The sequence below is a fragment of the Balaenoptera acutorostrata genome, chromosome 3 (assembly GCF_949987535.1).
Source record: "Balaenoptera acutorostrata chromosome 3, mBalAcu1.1, whole genome shotgun sequence".
NCBI lineage: Eukaryota > Metazoa > Chordata > Mammalia > Artiodactyla > Balaenopteridae > Balaenoptera > Balaenoptera acutorostrata.
The window spans coordinates 26,762,512-26,784,676 of record NC_080066.1 but is presented as its reverse complement, the minus strand read 5'-3'; positions in this window follow the sequence as shown (position 1 = coordinate 26,784,676).

Here is a 22,165-nt window from a genome sequence, read left to right as displayed (position 1 = left end):
CTCCAAAATTTTTAGGGTGGACCAATAGGCTTTTACTGCAGACTTTTGCTGCACATGAAATAAAAATAATATTTAGCCTAGAATTTGAGCTACCATTACTTTGATAAATATGAAGATATTTATTGAACTATTTCCCGGTGTCTTTTACAGCAAACTGTGCATCAAAAAAAAAAAAAAAATCCACTAGGGTTTCGTGACCTTTCAAACCTGGGTTTCTAACCCCTATTCTCCTGAAATATTGGAAACTGGGGACAAGGGGGTAGCTGATGCTCATGATTAGGGTTGGGTAGCAGGTTCAATAGTGTTCAATAACCGCAGCAACAGCAATCATAGCCGTGGCAATAGAAATGATCAATGACCTGCCTTCAGGCACAATGCCACTGATAATTGAGCCCCTGGTCATCATTGAGGAAGGGTGTTGATTTCTGTTTTGTATAATATGTTCTTTTGAAGGTCACAATATTAAACTTTTACAATCTGCTCTGTGTATGTGTGTGTGTGTGTGTGTGTGTGATTTTAACATTAAGCATTTCATACTTCCAAATAATGCCAGCTTTTTAATCAGTTTTGATGGGAATCCTTTTTCTGCCATACCAAAAGATACAGGAAAAAGTAAAACGTTGCTGTTTAGATTCATAAACCCTAATTCTAAGACTACAGCTAAAACATAGATCAGGGTTTGGTGCTTCACCGTTTTCAATTTCCACTGGTATCAGCCCTTTACCAAGATTAATGACACATAAAACATTATCCTCACTATTGCAAAATGTCCAAGTATTACTAAAATAAACCCTTCTCTTACCATTTATTGGGATTAATTTTACCATTCTTTCCTCCCTAATTACTTTTATAGGTTGCTTCCCTTGTTAATTTAATGAAGGGAGTCCTTTCGTTTAATACAGCTGAGTCAATGCAGTAAGAATTAGTCTATCTAATCAATGTCTACTAGAAATAAACTAGAAGTAATATCGCTGTAAATTCTAGTGCAATACATTTCCACAGGCTTGAACTTTTTCTAAATTTTCTTTTGTTTCTATTTTATACAGAGTATATACAAAGTATATACAAAATATACAACATAGTTGAGGAAATTTAATAGCAATGACACAAATATGGCATAACCTATTAGAATTGTTATAAGTTTACTATGTTGTGCACCTGGAACTAACATAGTGATGTAGCTCTATTATATCTCAATTAAAAAAAAATATGTATGAAGAAGGGGGGTGGTGAAGGGATGGATTGGGAGTTTCGGATTGGCAGATGCAAACTATTATATAAAGAATGGATAAACAACAAGGTCCTGCTGTATAGCACAGGGAACTATGTTCAATATGCTGTAATAAACCATAATGGAAATGAATATAAAAATATATATATATATATATGTAACTGAATCACTTTGCTGTTACAGAAACTAACACAACATTGTAAATCAACTATTTCAATTAAAAGAATGTAGACACTGGGAGGAAATGCATGCAAAATGTTAATGATGGTTTTCTCTGTGGGTGGGGTGAGGATGATGGGTGATTGTTAATTTTTACTTTGTGCTTTTATGTATTTCTACCTATCTACAATGAACATATATTGCTTGTAAAATTAGAAAGAAAACAATACATGTCATTAAAAATGAAAAAAACATCAAGTTTTAAAAGTCCAATATCAACTAATCCATAATGTAAAGTGAAGATCTCACTAATACCCTTCAATAGATATTTTTCTTAAGTTTATTAAAATTATTTACCTTGATCTATCTTTTAGAAAAAGAGTTGTTATAAGAGTCGGATGCATCTCATCTTTATATCTTTCACAGAAATGTTACTAAGAATGAAGTTCATTATGTCACAATACATCCACCTGTGAGCATCTCCCAGGAAAAATCTATGTAGTTCTAGGACCACAAAGCACCATACTTCTCCTGAACAACTGGCTTGCGTTTAACCTTATAGACACTATTAAATAAGTGGTCTGATCTGCCCAGAAGCTGAAAGATAAATCTAGCTCTAACTAATGCAGTTCTTCTCTTTCCTTGGCTATAGATTCAAACCACTTGTGAAATTCTTAAAAATCTCACATTCCAGTACGAGGTCCGCACCTCACAGGACCAAGCAAATCAGACTTTAAGGATGAAGGGGTCTTGGAATCTGTATTTTTAAGCTGCCTAAATCATTCTAATCTGCAACTGTGGTTGAGAAACGCTGACACTGAGTATAACCCATTAACAGGAATGCATCTTAGTCACATACTTATATGCCCGTTATGTATCTCCACTTTTGTTTTATCATCAATTTTAACATGTTATCTTGCTGTAGTTTATACATTCTTACAAGCTGCCTTACATAATTTTCATAATCAAATAAACAATACTGTATGATTGATTTGAACAGAGAAGATTAGGCTCAAGAAGAAACTTGGCTTTGGATCTTGAGCTCAGAATACAAAACACAAAAATCTCCATGCTACCTTATCTGTCAATAAATTAATGTAGGAGATAAATAATTATATATTTATTTTAATTTTACTTTGTCAGTTTTTATGCTGGGTAACATTTTTTAAAATCTAAAATATGAATACAAAATACCATAGGGTGCTTCTTAATAAAGACTGCACTTACACAATGTAACAAAATGGAATTGATCAAGATAAAAATACCTTACACTTAATAATTGATACAAATGAATCAAGAACTCAGAAAAGAATAGTCTCAATTATTAATTCTTCCCATTCAATAATATTTTTGATACTGTATAAAACCACAGATGTACTCGCTTTACCCCATATAGTAACAATAAGTCAAGAAAGCTGCAACTGACAGAATATAAAATTCATGAGCGCAGAATTTTGGTCTAAGTTTTACTGAAATATCCCCAAAATCTAGGAGAGTGATTGACACAGTAGATGATCAATAAACATTTGTTATATCTGAGATGCATAAAATCCCTAGATAAGCAAACCTAAACACAATAAGTGATTCTTATTTTTTAATCCAGATATTCATAGATACATGCATATAAATATTTACGCTTAGGGACTTCCCTGGTGGTGCAGTGGTTAAGAATCCGCCTGCCAATGCAGGGGACATGGGTTCAAGCCCTGGTCTGGGAAGATCCCACATGCTGTGGAGCAACTAAGCCCACGAGCCACAACTACTGAGCCCGCAAGCCACATCTACTGAGCCCACATGCCACAACTACTGAAGCCCATGCTCCTAGAGCCCGTGCTCCGCAACAAGAGAAGGCACTGCAATGAGAAGCCCACACACTGCAATGAAGAGTAGCCCCCGCTGGCCACAGCTAGAGAAAGCCCACGCACAGCAACGAAGACCCAACACAGCCAAAAATAAATAAATAAATAAATTTATGAAAAAAATATATATTTATGCTTAGATGTAACATAAATATAAGCATATAAATATTTATGCTCAGATATACATGTAAATATTAAAATCTAAAATATGTAACAAAAAAATAAAATATGTAAAACCTAAGCATATAAATATTTATGCTTAGATGTAACATAAATATAAGTACCTACATGTACATCCACACATAGACACACAGAATGAAAAATAATACTTATCCAAATTGGAAAGAAATGTAATAAATTTTAAAGTGATTCATTATACAACATGGAGAAAACAGGGATAATGTACTTCTACCTTTTCATAAGTCTCAAAGTTACTATTCTGCTTTCAAATCATAGGGAAAAAATCCTATATGACAGAGTATGAATTGTGCTGCATAACTTATAATTTTACAGTAAAGTGTATACTAGTAAAGGTAAAATAGTTGAAGACATATTCATCCACTGATGGTGTTTTTAAAACAATATTTGTATGAAAGGAGGTGGAGAAATAGTGAGATTCCATTTCAGACTAAAAGCCTATTTTATAGTCAACTGCCACTTCATAGAGTGGCCTGGTGTCGGAAAAGCAGAAAACACTTGTAGTTCATCACATTTCACCCCTTAATGGACCTGAAATGCCAAGTGTTCTTGATTCTATTCTTGGGAGGCTTCCAAAAGGACGATTTAGGCCAGTTTCACCTCTAGTGAAAATCTGCCCATGTTTAACTCAACTGCTGAGCATGCTTTGGAGGACAGTTTCCAAAACAGAAAAAGAAACAAGAAAAAAAAAAAAAAACAGAAATGAGACACTCTGAGTTCTTTTATTTTTGTAATTTTTAATTAACGGCTCCTTAATGGAAAACTTGGACGTTTAACTGTGTGTTACCCTTGTGTGTTGGATGGAGTTGCCCAGAACATGAAATCTGAAAGCAGGAAAGCCTTACCTGGATTGGCTATCACCCCAAACACCTCAACGTCATCACAACTGTCTGTCACCTGAGTGTTTCAGGCATGTCCTCAGAGGGTCTAAAACTCCCATGAAAGCCTGCAGTATATAGTGAAGTGTCATGTTGGAGTGAAGCGCTAACTCTGCCTTTCGTCCTAAGTAAAGAGCTGGGCAAAACCCTTTTCTTCTTGGTCAGATTGAATGAGTCAGTATGCAGACCTGATCAGTACTTCAGAGCTCATCCACAGACCACATGAGAGAAACAGAGTCCAGACATAGAATAGAAAATGAAGAGGTAAAACTGTGTTTATTCTCAGTGATGATTATCTTTTATATATACACAATCCTTAGAAACCTACAAAACAACTATCAGAACTAATAAATAAAAATAGTATGGTGTCTGGTCAAGAAACAAAAGCAATTATATTTCTTACTATAGCAGCAGAAACATGGAAAAATAAATGCAGATATAAAGGGATTTTTTAAAAAAATCTGACTTAGAGTAGCATAAAAATCATGATACCTTATAAAACTAGCAAAAAAAAGCATGAGTATAAAATAGCATAAGTAGCATAAAAATCATGTTACCTTATAAGGGTAAGCTTCTTTGTCTATAAAATTTGAATAGAAAGACTGCCTGCTTCTTGGATCGTTTTCAGGAGGCAAAGTGCTTGGTACAGTACCTCACATATACACTCAGAGTAAATGTTAACTGTTATTAACATTATCACTTTTATTATGAAGTGATTTTGTCCTTTAAAATATCCTGGACAAGATGGGTAAAAACAGGTTGCACATTCATTTTTCAAGTGTATTTCAAGGACAGGGATTTTTTCCAAATAAAAGAATCTTTAGATTTTTATCTCAGTTACTTGCGTATGGACTCTACCAATTGTCTATTTTCTGATCCTTAGTTTATGTAACTTGTCCCAGAATGAATGCTCAGAATGTGTGTGATGGTGAATACAAAGTCTAAAATGCACGCAATACAATGTATCTGTATTCTTCCTTTATTTAATTCCAATATGTCAATGAGAAAAATGTCAACACTACAATAGAAAAGTGGGGAAAGTATGAATGGAAGATACATATAAGAAAAAGCAAACAACAAGCAAACACATAAAAATATTGTATTGTTTTAATAATAAAAGATGCTAATTAAAACAGCAGTATAACATGATTTTTACTTGCAAAACAATGTGATTTAAAAGGGCAATATTCCATGTTAGGAAGGAAGCTGGAAAACAGGATCTTTATACTGATGACAAAGCTGCAAATTATTGCAAACTTTATGGATGGCAGTTGTCAATATAGATTGAAGCAATAAATATTTAAATCTTTGGACCCAGAAATACCATTAGGAATACATCCTAAAGCAATGATAAGAAATAAGTATAATGATTTACATGGAAAGAATTTTATCACATTTTATAATATGAGTGGAAAATAAACAATAACCTAAATGTCTAAGAGTATGAAACTAGTCATATAAATGATGATAAAGTCAGAAAAGTGAGAATTCAGAAGACTATACAATATGTATCAGCAAGGACAGGTATTCAAGTAATAATAATAGAGTGGAGTGTAGGATCCTAGTTTTAAGGTCTGTACATAGGTGTTCATTCTATTAATGCTATCTCTGGATGATGAAATTATAGGTTGCTTTCCTCTTCCTCATATGTCCAGCATTTTATAATAAACATACATTATTTTAATAATTGAGGAGCACATACATGCACATTTATTTCGAGAAATGGGTTACTATAGTAAGAATTTTGCAGGCTTGGGAATTCTGTCTCAAGCATAACAATTATTTTAATATTTGAAATTTCTATAGCATTCATCTTGCATTAAATCCTTATTAGGGAAAATGGTTAAGAAGACCAATATCTCTAGCTTACATCTAACTGGGGAGGGTAAGTGGTTTCCCTATAGTGCAGAGCACTATATGAAAATGGAAGGTGCTTTGCTAGCCTGAGGGAGTGGTTACTAGCTGGCCAAATCATTAATTAGACCAACAGTTTCTACGGAGAGGCAGAAAATCAGAGGCAGAGGGAAACATGGCATTTGCACAAATGGCATTCGGTTGCAAACCGAAGCATTATGCATTAGTTTCATGAGGCAACAGTTCAGTCTAGTTCTACTAAAACTTTCAGTGTCCCCGAAATTAACGTCCTGGCACTGAGTATCTGATAAGGATAAAGGACTGTGTTCCTGGTGTGTTCACTGAATTTCACGGGATATCTCTAGTAACGTAGAAGGAGAGACCAATAATAACAAACATGTGCTTATGGATGATTTAAATACTTCATATATACCTATACATCATATATACAGTTATAATATGTATGTTGCTTATTCTAAAAATATTGAGATTTTTAAGAAAATTGTGTACCATCACAAAATCAGACAGTGCTTTTTTTGGCAAGTAATAGGTGTTAGAACTCATCACCTCTTAATTTCCTTGTGTAAGGATAATTGTGCTTATAGAGCAGTGGTAAGAATTAAATATAATTACATTCATGTAAAGCTGTTATAGCACAATATCTTTCAACCAATTTTACAAGAATAACAACTCTTTTGAAGTCATTTAATTGAAATTTTATAACATTAAATTATACTTTCCAATCTTTAAAATTGCCCATTAGATATAATGAGAATTATCCTCATGCAAAATTTGAGTCTCAATTCTACCATCCTGGTAGAAGAATGGATTTCCATAAGCTAAAGAAGGATGACTCCATATGTTTATTAAGGGTGGAGATCTCCCCCCGCACCTCTTTCTGTCTGTCTGTCTGTCTGTCTCTCTCTCTCTCACACACACACACACACACACATACAGTGGGCAGTAATATCCACAACACCCTCAAGATATTATAAATTCTTTGTGAGTACTTTTGTTATCAGCATGAGGTAGCATATTGGCATATACCGTGATTCATACAATATGAATCTTTATTGGCATAAATCTTCATCTGGAATTCTTTGAATCTATCTAACGTAGATTGAAATATCACATAAATTGATCATTTTGTTTTCAGATTTTGGTCTTAAATTTGAATGCCTAAGAGAAAAGGGACCATTTATATGGTTTTATCACATATAGTTTCTGATTTTGTCATGTATAAATAATCATGCAAAAGTTTTTAAAATTCAATAAACCAGGAAGCATTTATTAAACATCTGTTGCAGCAGTTTTCAAACTTCGGCAAGCATTATATTTATGAGAGGAATTTATTCAAAATACAAGAACCAATCTACTACTTTAGACGCCTGCTGTAGCAACTGGTACAGGATGTTGTTAAGAGCGCTGTCTACTGTATCTCACAATGTCCCCACTATAATTTTCCATAAGAAAGATATGTTTCAAAATTAACTGTGAAAAATTTTTATTTTGCTTCATGAACAGGTAATTTTTCTCTCTCTACAATAGTGATCCTTAAGCATCACCTACGTTTTGCTAAAAAGGAAATCAGCAGTATCTTTTCGTATTGTTTGCAGTCTTGATATAAAGCACTGAAACAATCCTGAATCCATTTCTCCAAGACAATAGCTCAGACGAGCTGATGGGGAAGCAAGGGACTTGCCTTATTTGGAATAATACTGCTTGCCCATCCACGGTAGGATGCAGGAGGTGGGGAAAAAGAGGAGGCTGATGGACCAGCATACACACCTGAGTTTCAGCCTTCATTATCACAAATGAGGCAAGTCCCCTTATGGAACCCTGTACATCATGTCCACACCCCGTACATCATATTGCAATACATTTGAATGAGAGACCATTTATCCAGCATAAAATTATCATTCTAGCTAAGTAGAAAAATTCAAAGTTCCATTTAATAACAAGGCATGAAATACAATAATTGCTTAGAGAAATTTATGGTGCATTTTTATTATTATTACTTTTGCAGCCTACCACTGCTCTTTGATTCATGAGGCAATTGCAAATGCGGAAAAGAAAGTTGCCATTGTTTCCAGTGGCAGTGAATGGTATTATATCTAACAATTAAATAGTAGAATCAAGTGCCATAATAAAAAGAAATAGCTATCACTAGTTCCCAAATTTCTTTGTATGTCTCTGCATCATGGACAAATAACTGAGAAGAGTGTAATTTTGCCACAAAGTTAATTGCAGGTCAGTAAGGGCTACACCTTTACTGTCTGTCTTAATGCACTGGCTTACATATGATAAATGCTAATTTGGTTGCTTGAATAGAAGATTTCTGTTTTGAGTTGTTTCTATTTTGACCAAGAAGCACTTATTCTAAGTATACAGCTATATAATAATAACAATTTGTTAATGATATATTTTTGGGTGAAGTAGATTTTAGACAAGAGGAATGCCATACTTCTCAAAATATGTAGAGTAATAAAGTTTAATTCTTTCTGAAAAAGACACTATATCCAACCCAGTGCACTAGTTTTTATTCTACTGTATAAATGACCTCATAAAATCTCCTTGGTAGTTCAGGTCAGGTTATTTACATAGCATCCTTTGATCCTTATCAGCCTTTGCAATTTCTTCCTAATAACATCACTGATGTGAAATTAGATGGCCCACATTCCATTTCTTTAAGACAGTCAGCACATGATATAAATTCTAGGAACTAAATCTTTTGTCTCTCTACATGTGTCACCTTATAGGAGGAAGAGTGTGCATGCATGTGTGTGTGTATGTGTGTTAGAGAGGGAGAATGGGGGAGAAATCATTCACGTTAGAAGTGACCTTTAACTTGAAAAACTGTGGAACTTAATACATATTCAATTCACATTTCCACTAACACAGTCTTCAAAAGCAAATTTAAGAGTTTACTACAGTTCATGACTTGATCTGGAGGCTCCTTCCGGGTTTCTTTAACACTGGGCACCTACTTTCCTTTCATTCATGACCTTGTTGAAAATTCATTGGTGAATTGTCTGAAATACAGAACCAAAATATTCCCTACAGGTTTGATACAGAAAAGAGAAGGCATAAAATAGCAGCGCATCCTTGTCCTCTCTTCTGCTTTTTCTTCTTTTTTCTTTCATATAAAAACACTTGTCACCTTAAGCAAAGCAAGACTTTTGTAATAAGCAAATAAGTTTTAGAGTCTTAATATAATAATCCAAAATCTTACTGAATGTGCATCAGGTGGAGTCACCATTGGTGGTTTTTTATCACATAAATTCTCTCCCTACACACACTGTAAAACAGGTTCAACATTATTTAACCTAATTTTATTTCTTCATATCACAGGACACTTCAGTGCTCCTAGTAAGTTGCTGTGTAATGTCTTCTTATTTAGCTATTCTTTCTTTTTTTTGCCTGTGTTGGGTCTTCGTTGCTGCACGCGGGCTTTCTCTAGTTGTGGAGAGTGCGGGTTACTCTTTGTTGCGGTGCACGGGCTTCTCATTGCGGTGACTTCTCTTGCAGAGCACAGGCTTTAGGTGCGTGGGCTTCAGTAGTTGTGGCACGTGGGCTCAGTAGTTGTGGCGCACCAGGGAAGCCCTAGCTATTATTTTTTATTTTGAAGAGCTTTGCTCTTTCTAAGTCGATATCCAGAGACAGATAGGAAACCAAAACCCGCCTACAATTAAAATATTTAATACCAATTTCAAATATTTCTTTCTTGATTTCTATTTCATGAACATTTTTCACACAGTTATTGGATTAAAAGACTATGTATTCATATATTTTTTCCAGGCCTATTTAATTTTAGAAGTTAAAAGTAAAATCAAACAACACAGATACAAATCTCTCTAGCTATAAATTCCCCATCTTATTTGCTCTAGAGTGTTTAAACTGCTACTCTTATACTCTGCCTTGGGTGTTTTTCATCCTTTACTCACTTTAAATGGTTGATTATATGTTAAATTCTTTGCCAAATTTATCTTTTTTTTTTTTTTTAAGATGAGATTTACAAAGGATATGGGACTGGTGGTTTAAAGCAGATAGTTCTGAGTTTACTTTTTTTTTTTAAGTATTTATTATTTTATTTATTTTATGGCTGTGTTGGGTCTTCATTTCTGTGCAAGGGCTTTCTCTACTTGTGGCAAGCGGGGGCCACTCTTCATTGCGGTGCGCGGGCCTCTCACTATCGCGGCCTCTCTTGTTGCGGAGCACAGGTTCCAGACACGCAGGCTCAGTAATTGTGGCTCACGGGCCCAGTTGCTCTGCGGCATGTGGGATCTTCCCAGACCAGGGCTCGAACCCGTGTCCCCTGCATTGGCAGGCGAATTCTCAACCACTGCACCACCAGGGAAGCCCCCCAAATTTATCTTTATTGTCGATGTTGCTGTATCATATTTGATGAATGCAATGTTAAAATTTTATTGAGAGATATTTATTGTTGGGTATGATTTATAATAGTTTATTTGTTAAGTGTAAATATTTTTTGTAAATTCTTATGACAATAGTAAGAAAATATTTAAATAATGAATAATATTCTAAAGCATTTCCAAATGTAATAATATTGGGGAGATAAAAATGAGAAATTAAATAAGCATATTTTCTCTATGCTTTGTCCTAAAGGAGAAAGTCTGTGAATGGGATTGATTTTTTCTTTAACTCAGAGGATATCCTATGAGAGATAACATGATATTAAAAATGATTGATAAGCTTATCTCAAAAAGTTGAAGTGAAAGATAATTTCAAATGCTCCATGGAATTGGAATGGATTATGAATTGTGTCTACTCCTCTAATGGACTCAGTTCCCTACTTGGATATTGAAAGAGCTTTGCAACTCTTACATGATCTAAAATTAGGATGACCAAATATTTTGCCTTTCAAAATAAGACTCTTTGGGGTTAAAAAGGAAGACACTTAATAATTATACTAAGATACTAAGCATCAGTGCAGATTGTCTCAGACAATCTGAGACACCTACATACATCCCTCCAGCTGGAAAACGTGTATTTCTTTGGAGGTAAATTACAATAATCCAAATAAAATGTTTAGTTAAGATGAAGTAAAGAAAATACAAGGAAACCAAAATAACCAAAACATACTGGAAAAGGGAACTAAGTTGAAGGACTCATTTTCTGATTTCAAACGAACTATAGCAATTAAGAAGGTATGGTTCTGGCCTAAGGATATCCGTATACACGAATGGAATAGATTCAAGAGTCCATGAATAAATCTTTACATTTCTGGTTAATTTCGACAAGGGAGCCAAGACAATTCAAAAGGAAAACAAGAGTCTTTTCCACAAATGGTGCTGGAACAAATGGATATCCACATGTAAAATAATGAAGTTGAACCCTTGCCCCATACCATACTAAAAAATTGACTCAAAATGAATCGAAGACCTAAATATAAGAGCTGAAGTATAAAATTCTTAAGAGAAAACGTAGAGGTAAATTTTTGTGACTTTGGATTAGTCAAGGGTTTCTTAGATAGGACACCAACAGCACAAGCAACAAAAGAAAAATAGATTAGATTTCACAATAATTAACAATGCTTGTGCATCAAAAAACACTATCAAAAACGTGAAAAGACAACTCACAGAATGGGACAAAATACGAATAAATCCCAGAATATACAACTCTTACAAGTTAACAGTAAAAAGACAAATAACCCAATTTTTTTAAATGGACAAAAGATTTGAAAATACATTTTTCAAAGTAAATATACAAATGACCAATAAACATCTGAAAATATACTTAGTATCATTATTTGTTGGGGAAATGCAAATCAAACCCACAATGAGCTACTATTTCACATTCACTAGATAATAAGTAAAAAAGACAGTAACAAATGTTAGCAGGTATGTTGAGAAATTGAAACGTCATACCTTGCTGGTGGGTATGTAAAACGGTCCTGTCATTTCAGAAAACAGTTTTCCAGTTCTTCAAAAAGTTAAACACAGTCACCATATGACCCAGCAATTCCACCCCTGAGTACATATCCAGCAGAACTGAAAACACATGTCTACACAAAAATTTGTACATAAATACTCGAAACAGCATTATTCATTATAGTAAAATAGTACAAACAACTCAAATATCTATCAAGTGATGAATAAATAAAACAAATGTGAAGCTTTTTAAAAAAAATGAAGCTAAAAAGTATGCACTTTGAACAGTAACAACAACATCCATGACAATGTCAACTACCTTTTGCCTACCTACCCAAGTCAGGCATCAAACTAAAAACTCAGCATATTTCCACTGGATAATAAACTTTCCTCTAATACAGAAATACCAAATATAACTTCCTATCTGTTGCTTTAACTTTAAAAAACTATTTGAATTTTATATTTTCATTCTTTTAAAATAAATTCTTTTCACCCTTTTCTACCACAAAGCTATCAGGATCCTCTATATTTTTACTCTAATAGATTTAATGGTTTTTTTAAGTACAGGTTTTAATCCCAAATTATTGTTAGAGGTTTAAGGCTGAGTTCTCACTTCCTTTTATTGACCTCTTCATCCTCCTCCTATTTATCAGCTCTCCACTTAAAATTAACTTTATGATAATAATTAATAATATATAATAATAATGATAATACACTCTGAGTGCAAAACTTAAAATCCCATAATTATAACATTTTTCCTCCTTCCCCACCCCATGGCTATATTTTGCATTATGTTTGTTTGTTTGTTTGTTTTTGTTTTTTTTGTTTTTGTTTTTTGCTTAGTGAAAGTATTGGATTTATTTAGGTGCATATTTATCCTATATTGAATCCTATATTCAATAAATGTGATTGAAAAACAGTCTATCCTATTCTTTAAAAAAAAACATATAATTGGATTTCTAATTCATTTCTTATATGAAAATAAATTCCAGGAGAATCAAATAGTAAACTTCTATTTTTATTTTTATTTGTTTTTAGTATATGTATTTATTTATTTTTGGCTGCATTGGGCCTTTGTTGTGGTGCATGGGCTTCTCATTGTGGTGGCTTCTCTTGTTGTGGAGCACAGGCTCTAGGTACACGGAATTCAGTAGTTGTGGCACACAGGCTCAGTAGTTGTGGCTCACGGGCTCTAGAGCGCAGGCTCAGTAGTTGTGGCGCACGGGCTTAGTTGCTCCACAGCATGAAGGTTCTTCCCGGACCAGGGCTCGAACCCGTGTCCCCTGCATTGGCAGGAGGATTCTTAACCACTGCTCCACTAGGGAAGTCCTCAAATAGTAAACTTTTAAAAATAAACCCACAAAAGTTTTAGAAGAAAATGTGGAACCATTTATCTATAAATATGGAGTGGAGAAGTGCTTTCTCAGCTGGACATAAATACATATGCCATAGACGAAATATATTACTTAAATTATACAAACAGTTTAACTTTAAAATGTAAAGCCATAAGAGAAACACAAATTGCAAAAAAAATACAATATAATTTTTAGGCAAAGAGCTAATGCTCTTATTTAAAAATTAAATAAGAGAAAATTAAAACAGTAGAAAAATGGGCCATGGACATAATCAAAATGTCACAAAAAAATCTATACAATTGGATTTTGCAGAAAATCATGAAATTTCCACTGTTCATTATGCTTGAAACAATAGGGTAGGACAGTGAAGATTTTCAAGCTACAGAAGAAAGTATAAAGTTTTGTCTACTTTTTTTTACCATTCTCTGCCACAGCCAGAGACACAGTGGGGTTTGCGGATTCTCCTTGCAGAGTTCACTTCCTCCTACTTCCTCATTTTTACTGCAAAGCGGTCAACCATCTGAAGCAGACCAGGCTACGGAATCTGGTGTAGGTTTTAATATTGGTGCAAATGATGATGCAGGTTCTGCATCATTTTGTTTGCACTTCAGTTATCAAAAAACCAATAGAGGCACAAAGCACACACACCAATCAAAAGCAGTCAGAGGTAAATGGATTCAGCTCTCCAGGGCTTTTCAACCTCCTCAGGGATGCACACCCCAAATTACGACCCTCATGGGAGGAACCCTCAGGCTCGGGGAGTGTGGAATCTTGGTCTTGCTGCCCTTTAAACAATTAGGTCCGTGCGGAGGCCACGTCCAAACCAAAAAGTCTGCTTACTGTAATTAAGAGTGTTTTTTTTGAGTCACGATGTGTGTGGAATGAGGCCTTCAGCAGGCTTGGCCCTGACCTGGGCACCATCCTCACCTGCCTTGTGTGTCAGCAGTGGTCCACGGAGACTGCAGAGGCCACAGTGCCTGCCACGAAGGAGCAGGGGTGAGTGGGATCCATGGGACCAGCGTAGCCCATGATGGAGGCTGACAGGCGCCTTGCCTTCCAGGAGGGAAAACTTCAAAGGGAGCTCCTTCCACGCCTGTGTGCAGAAATGGTCACCTCCCCTTCTAGACCAGAAGGACTTGTTTTTTATCTCTCCCTGAACAGAGGAGGGAAATTAAATCTCATTCCTTGTGAGCACATAGCAGTTCTTTTCTCAACATAGGTGTTAAATCTTTGCTGGTTGAATAGTGGATATTTGGAGCATTAAGCCACAAAAAGCAATACACCAGGACCATTTCATGTCTCCACCAAGAGCCACTGGTTCTCAGTTTATGACCTGTATTATAATTTTCTTGTGTACATAACTGCCACTCAAAACCGTCTTTATTACATTGACACATTCTAAACAAAAAATTTTAACACAGAAGCCGACTAGAAATATGGCTTCAATTTAGGATATTCTCGTGGCTGCATATGATTTGGCAGGCCTGATAATGAACAATTAAAGAAAATCATGAGTATTTTCTGGAAGAAGTGTCAAGGTGCTATCCTAGCCATTTTCTAGATCCTTCGGATTAATGGATAGCTACAGCTTATAACCACTAGATTTATAAAAGAGAGTACTGAGTATGAACTATGGGTTCCTATTGTTTATTCCTAAATCAATACCCATAAAGCATTGAAATAGGTGGCACATTTTGCTGCCCTTGAATTGACAACGTTGTTCACAGCTCTGTAAAAACATGGCACTTTTTGACATTTGTAGAAATAGCAATTACCCATACTAAGGAACACAGAAAAGCCCCAGTCAGCCTGTCTGACTTTAAAAGTGTCCAGTGACATGATCAAAATTGCTTCAGAAATACAGTTACTCAAGTGAATAACTATTAAAATAATGAACCCTGGGAGGAGAATCCATCTTTACTGAACCAAGTAGGAGTTAAACACAAGGCCGGCATCACTGCAACAAAGCAGAGCATATGTTTACCTTAAAACAAGACAAAACAAACAAAAATGATGGTTTTCAGCATTTTACCTTATTTCTCCATTTTGTCCCTTCCTGAGACAAAATTTAACATGAAGAAAGCAACCACATACCTGGGGAAACAAATATGACATGTTTCATCCTCAAGGCCTGGTCTGATCCTCTGCGGTAAAGTTGCTGTCAATTAATGTAGATGCTTGGAGCCCAGAGGTTGTTACCCAAGCGATAAAAATACCTGCCCGAGCCCCATAGTTCAAGCTCTGCTGCCGACGTACAAGGCAGTTCTGGCCATTTCACTTACCCGTTCTCTTATCTACTCTCCTAATCTGCAGAAAGGATCTAGATATTCCCCTCTAATTCATTCTTCTAGTCTTAAAAAGGGATTAAAATCCTCCTCAACCTTACAGGTATATGGCTCAACTTTAATGAAAACAAAAGAAATTAAGATAAAAATCACTGCTGTACCAACACCTTGACTGTTATCATTTTTAAGTCCCGGTAGACCCAGCAGTTTTGAAAACAGATTGTAATTAGATATTTTAAGGGCTTCAGAATATGCTATCAATACTTTGTACCCTAATATGTTTACCTTCTGCCCTCTCTGTGTGTGTCTGTCTGCCTGTCTCTCTCTCTCTCAGCAAATTGCAACTGTGAGGCTCACACCTACTTTATCAACCTCTGCGGGGGGTTCACCAAGAGAGACCTTCCCAATAAACCCTACAGAGACAGGCTTTGCCTCACAGCCTGTTTGTTGGGGACCCCAACCTCACACAGGATTTACCCCTAAGAAGGTGATAAGGTCACTTCCCATTACAGGTAGATTCTCAAGCAGCACTGTGTCAGCAAAGAACAATGGCGAAATGAGTTGGGGGTAAACAACAAATGTCTGACATTTTTCTAAAAACTAATTGGCTTTATCCCTGACAAAGTTAAACCCCACTGCCTTAAATAAACAAACTTTAATCACAATATTAAAGACATTTAGTGACAAGTAATGGTCATCAGGTCTTGTGAGAACTATTGTAATCGTAGGTCAGGTCTGGAAACCTTGCAGAGATTTATTGTTACTACTGCTCTTAGTCATAATTCATTTTATACAGTTGGAACTATAATCCCACTTTTGACAGATGGAGTAACAAAGGTACACCGTCTGGGTGATTTGTCAAGGGGTGTGTGTAGGATCAGAGGGTGTCAAGGTCACAGGTAAACCTAGAGTTGCTCACCTGTGTACCTGTGCTGTCTAATAAGGCAGCCACTACCTGGTGAGCTCTAGAAACATGGCCGGTCCAAACTGAATGTGATCGTAAGTATAAAATACACATTGGATTTTGAGGATTTAGTGCAAATATTAGAAAGTAAGATATCTCAGAAGGTTTTTTGGCCATTTGTTGAAATGCTCTATTTCTGATATATTGGGTTAAATAAACTTTATCATTAAAACTCATTTCACCCATTTGTCTTTTTCCCTTTCTTTCATGTGGCTAATAGAAAATTTAAAATTACATACGTGGCTTTCCTTTGCAGCTTGTATTTTCTGGAGGAAGGTGCTGTGTTATATGTTTATCTCGTATGCTCTAAGAACTTTTACCTCCTGTTTAACACACACAAACACACACACACACACACCTCTTCAGAATTAGTCATCAAGAGAAAATTATACATATTTTGTTTCTTCTTCAGGTTGAAATGTCAGGTGCCAAATCCCTGGTGTATTTAATTTGTCTACAATTAGAATTGAAATGTTCCGTTTAATCACAACCAAAAAGACATCTTTGTAATCGGTTACTTCAATTACCATTGTTAGGATGATGTAATTTGGCATGAACTCACGAAATTAAGATTTAGCAACTTCAAATCTTTCCCCCTTGAATGAAACAAATACAATGAATAAATCAAATAACCCCCAAATTCTACGTTTAGCAAAAAGTCCAAACCTACTGTTTTTCCCCATTATTGAATTGATGTCTTTAATGACAGTAGCAGGAAGGACAAAACAATAATTTAGGTTTGAGATTTCACCTTTTTTTAACTGATGGAAGCAAGTACTGGATTTATGTAATATGATGAAAGTATAGGCCAGAAAGAAAATGAAACAAAACAAAATAAAATATAAAATGTGCCAAAAGGCAATTGAATTGCCTTAACCTCTGATAATCAAGTAACTGGAATATTTGAGTTGCTATCTGATTATATTTAAGGATTTAAATTTGAATTCCTGATGCTCGCAGAATACATTTTCCTGCCATCTTTCATGTCACCAGCATTCTGAGAGCTGAGCTGGCAACTGGCTGAGTACAGTGCCTGGTTTAATAATAGCTGGATTTGTCAAAGAAGATGGCTCCTTCACTCTCACAGGCTGATGAAGTTGATTTAATTTAGCTCTTTAAATTGCCTCATATTGTGAATTTCAACATGCATGTGTAAAGGCTTCCCTTCTAGCGAATTTTTCTGTAGAAATCATTGTTGCCATTGGATTTGGGGGTATATTCTCTTAATTTTTCATTCTCAAAGGTGCTGAATTTGTGCTCACTTAAAATTACATGATTAATGACACTGTTAGTGCCATGATAAAATTTGAAAAGAATAAGCACAAAGCACTTAACTAAAACAAATAAGACTTTTTTTTGGTTAATTAACAGTGACATATTAAGGTCACAGGTTGCCCAGTTGCCAAATCACCCTTTATTTCCATCTGACTTAAAATTCTTTTTACCTGTTTCATTTATTATTAAGGAAATTAAACACACACACATATACATATTTTTTTTTTCTTTTCTTGAGAACTCATAATTTGAGATTTATGTCCACTAAGTTAATAATGTACTTATACAGTCATTATGACAATAAAATTTAAAAGTCACAACATTTCCTTTCCTCATAAAAATATAATTCCATGTCATATTAAAAGACATTTTATTTGTTCATAAAAATTGCAGTTAGTTTCCTATTCTAGATCCCCAGAATCTTGACAAAGATTCTGAAGGAGGTGGAGGCAAGGGACATATTCTTTTTTAAAAAATTTTTATTTGTTTAGTTGATTTACAAGGTTGTGTTAGTTTCAAGTGTACAGCAAAGTGATCCAGATAGATATATATATAGATATATAGATATATATATTCTTTTTAAGATTCTTTTCTATGATAGGTTATTACAAGATATTGATTATAGTTTCCTCTGCTATACAGTAGGTCCTTGTTGGTTATCTATTTTATATATAGTAGCGTATATCTGTTAAGGGGCATATGCTAATCAACTGTACGTTCTTTCCCTATGAATTTGCTGGGAATGAAAAAGTCAAGCAAAAATAATTCGAAGGAAGTATTATGCTATCTTATTAAGTCAACAGAAACAGCCTGGACACGTGCATTCCTTTGCATGTATAATTCTGTTGCCCTCATTGATTCATTGCAGGAAGTAATTTGGGAATATTGGGGAAGAGCAAAATCTGACACATATGCTCTCTGATCGGTCACTTTGAGGTGAGAACGCATTGTGTGCATTAATTGTCCTGCAGATCCCTGGGCAGATATACAAGGCTAATCACAGAACTTCAGATTACAGAGAGTTCACTTTAGTGATTTTGCACCTAATCTTTCTTTGCTTTTACCAGTATTCAACAAAGATATATTTCATTGCTATTCGTTTTGAACTTTTATAGACACTGAGATCCTGCTTGCATCCATGAATTATCCAAATGGCAAGCGACTCAGATTCTTGCTGTACGCAACCCTTGCCTTCTTCTGTAATGTTCCACATACATTTTTTTACTTAACACATTTGACTCAAAGCAAGTACATTTACAATCTGATGCAAACACTCTTTTTATGACTAGATTATGTATCGGTTATTTGATTTGTTCAACAGACGCAGACTGGGCCAGATATCCTGTGGTTCAGAAGCAGAAGACGTTCTGAGGCTGACACCCAGAATCCTGATAATGTGTCATTTCATTAAATGGACTAATATATTTTTTCCTTCTTCTTTCACACTTAATATAAAAGTCAAATTCAGTAGGATATAATTGAATCAAACATATGGTTTATCTAACAGGTGTGTTCTTTTGGTGTAGCCTAATATTACAAAGTAAAGCTCACTGTATTGTTTATGAAATTCTAATTCCTTCTAGAGTTTTCCAAGTGTGTTCAGGAAGAAGTCATGTCTTCCTACCTAAATTATTAGGAAAATTTAGGACAAGGAAAATGATGTATCATATCTTTACCTCATGCATGAAAACTTTGACCACTGCATGGATACGTGTTTAATAATGTCTGTTCGAAATCAAAGCTATTATTCAAACAAGCTATTCAATGAGTTGAAACTTATTCTGCTTTCATATTGTAAAATATCTTTCCATTGGCCCTTATCTTTTAAAGAAATTGTAACCATATTGATCATTCCAATGTTTATCTTTTTAAAAAATTTGTCTTTCTTCATTATCCCATCATAGGTTTGCAAAAGATTCTAAATAAATCTTCATGTAGTAGTTTTCCACTTTATCCACCCCACCCCCACAACCCAGCTTTTGAATTTTTAAATTCATGGGTGATCAGAAAAAAACTAAAATCTCATTTTTTATTTGTTTACAATTAAATCATCCAAATGTATTTTTAGGAGAGCTATTTGATGTTCAGAAAACCTCATAAGCCCCTTATAACGTTTTTCTTTGAAGAAGGAAGTTGGCTTTTGCCAAGGATAAACAAAATTCAAACCCCAATATCTTTCAAGTTCAGTTGGAAAGACTCAAAACAATATTATGATAAATTATTTTTTGAAAAGATATTTATTTACCCTTCATATAGAAATGACTCTACAGTAGGCTACTTGGGTATTTTCTTTCAAATGGAGAACGCGTCATATGCATCCTTTTTAATTAATTTTCAGAAATATATGAAGTCTAGAAAAGGAAAATAGAAAGAAATAGAATGCAGGGTGTTTTTCAAACATTAAAAGGCAAAATCTCTTATTTCATTGTGCCAAATATCCACTTCTGCTTCATTTTTACTTCTCTCTGTTTCTGCATGTTCTGTGTCTACCAGGCTCAAACCCAGAAGCACTGAGGCAGACATAAGTAAGGACCTGAAAAAATCCTCCTCCTATCCCAGCCTGAGTTTTGTTTTAACATGATCTAATGGAAAACATGCAAGACCAAGATATTAGTGGAATCCTAACACTAGTTATTTTATATTAATCAATTTTCAGTTATTTTTACTTATTCATTCCTTTTTGAGGCCAAATTCATATACTGTAAAATTCACCCTTTTAAGCATATGATTCAGTGGATTTTAATATATTCACCAAGTTGTGCAATCACCACCACTGTCAAATTCCAGCTCATTTTCATCACCTGAAAAATAAACTACAAGCCCACTGGCAGTTAGTCAAGCCCTGTTCACCTTCCTTCCTAGTACGTGGCAATCAATAATATATTTTCTATCTTCATAGATTTGCCTACTCTGGATATTTCACAAAAATGGAATCAAACAATGCATAACTATTTGTGTCCAGCTTTTTTCACTTAGCGTAACATTTTCAAGGCTCATCCATGCTGTAGCTTGTATGAGTACTTCATTCCTTTTTATGGTTGCATAATATTCCATCATATTGCCACACCACCTTCTGATTTTCCATTCACCCACTGATGAATGCTAGTGTTGTTTTTACTCTTTGGTGATTATGAATAATGCTGCAATGGACGTGTTTGTACAGGTTTTTGTGTGGCCTTATGTTTTCAATTCTGTGGGTTAAGTCATATGACAACTCTGTTTACTATTTTGTTAAATAGCCAAAATGTTTTCCAGTACAGTTACTATTCCAAGATTTTAATGCACTGTAGCAATTTTATATCCTTCTAAATATCAATGCCAAATTTTGTCCATATATTTGATAAGCAAAATTATCATATTAAATTCTTCAGTCTTTCTTCCTCCTTTTAAAATGTCACTGATATCAGCAATTTTTAAAGGTAAGAATTTTCTTGAATTAAATTAGATTGTAAAAATTACCTTTATTTTCTGGGACAGTAGTCGGGTGAGGGTGAGTTTCAGTGACTATGTCATTTGTATTTATTGTCTATCAAATACTGTGAATTTTTATCCCCAACAAACGATGTCTTTAGAAATATACACACTTTTGCAAAAGTATCTTCTTGGCAACAATTGCAAAGTGAATTATTTCGCTATAATCATTCATTCAGGATAAACCAATAAAATATTCAGCCCATTTTCCATAATGAGCACAATTCATGAAGACCATAAAAAAGTATGTGTCAAAAAATTAGCATTGTGTCATTGACACCAATGTGAAATAGCATATAACTAATGAAACGAGTGACATGAAACTAATGAAATATCAAGGAGAATTAATACGATGCCCTTCCTATTTCTAAAAGCATTTAGGGAAAAAAGGCCCCAACTTTAATGGATCGTACAGGGTGATTATCTTCAGCTTGTAATTCTAAAACAATCATTGATCATGTGCAAGAAATTTGCTAAAAGCCTTCCTTTACTGAAGTTAAGAACCTCCCTGCCTGCAGTGACTTTGAAATAGATGACATGTCAGCTGCCAGTTATGCTAATTTCAGAGCAGAAACCAACCAGTGTGTATTACTGAGCTGCCTTCTGATGTTAGTTCCACATTGCATTGTCAATTTTTCAGCCTTTGTCCTGATTTCTGATTTAATGAGAAACATTAAGACTCTCTCTGTCTCTGTCTCTCTCTTTTTCTCTCTCTCTCTTTCGGTCCCCCCCATGCATCTCTCTG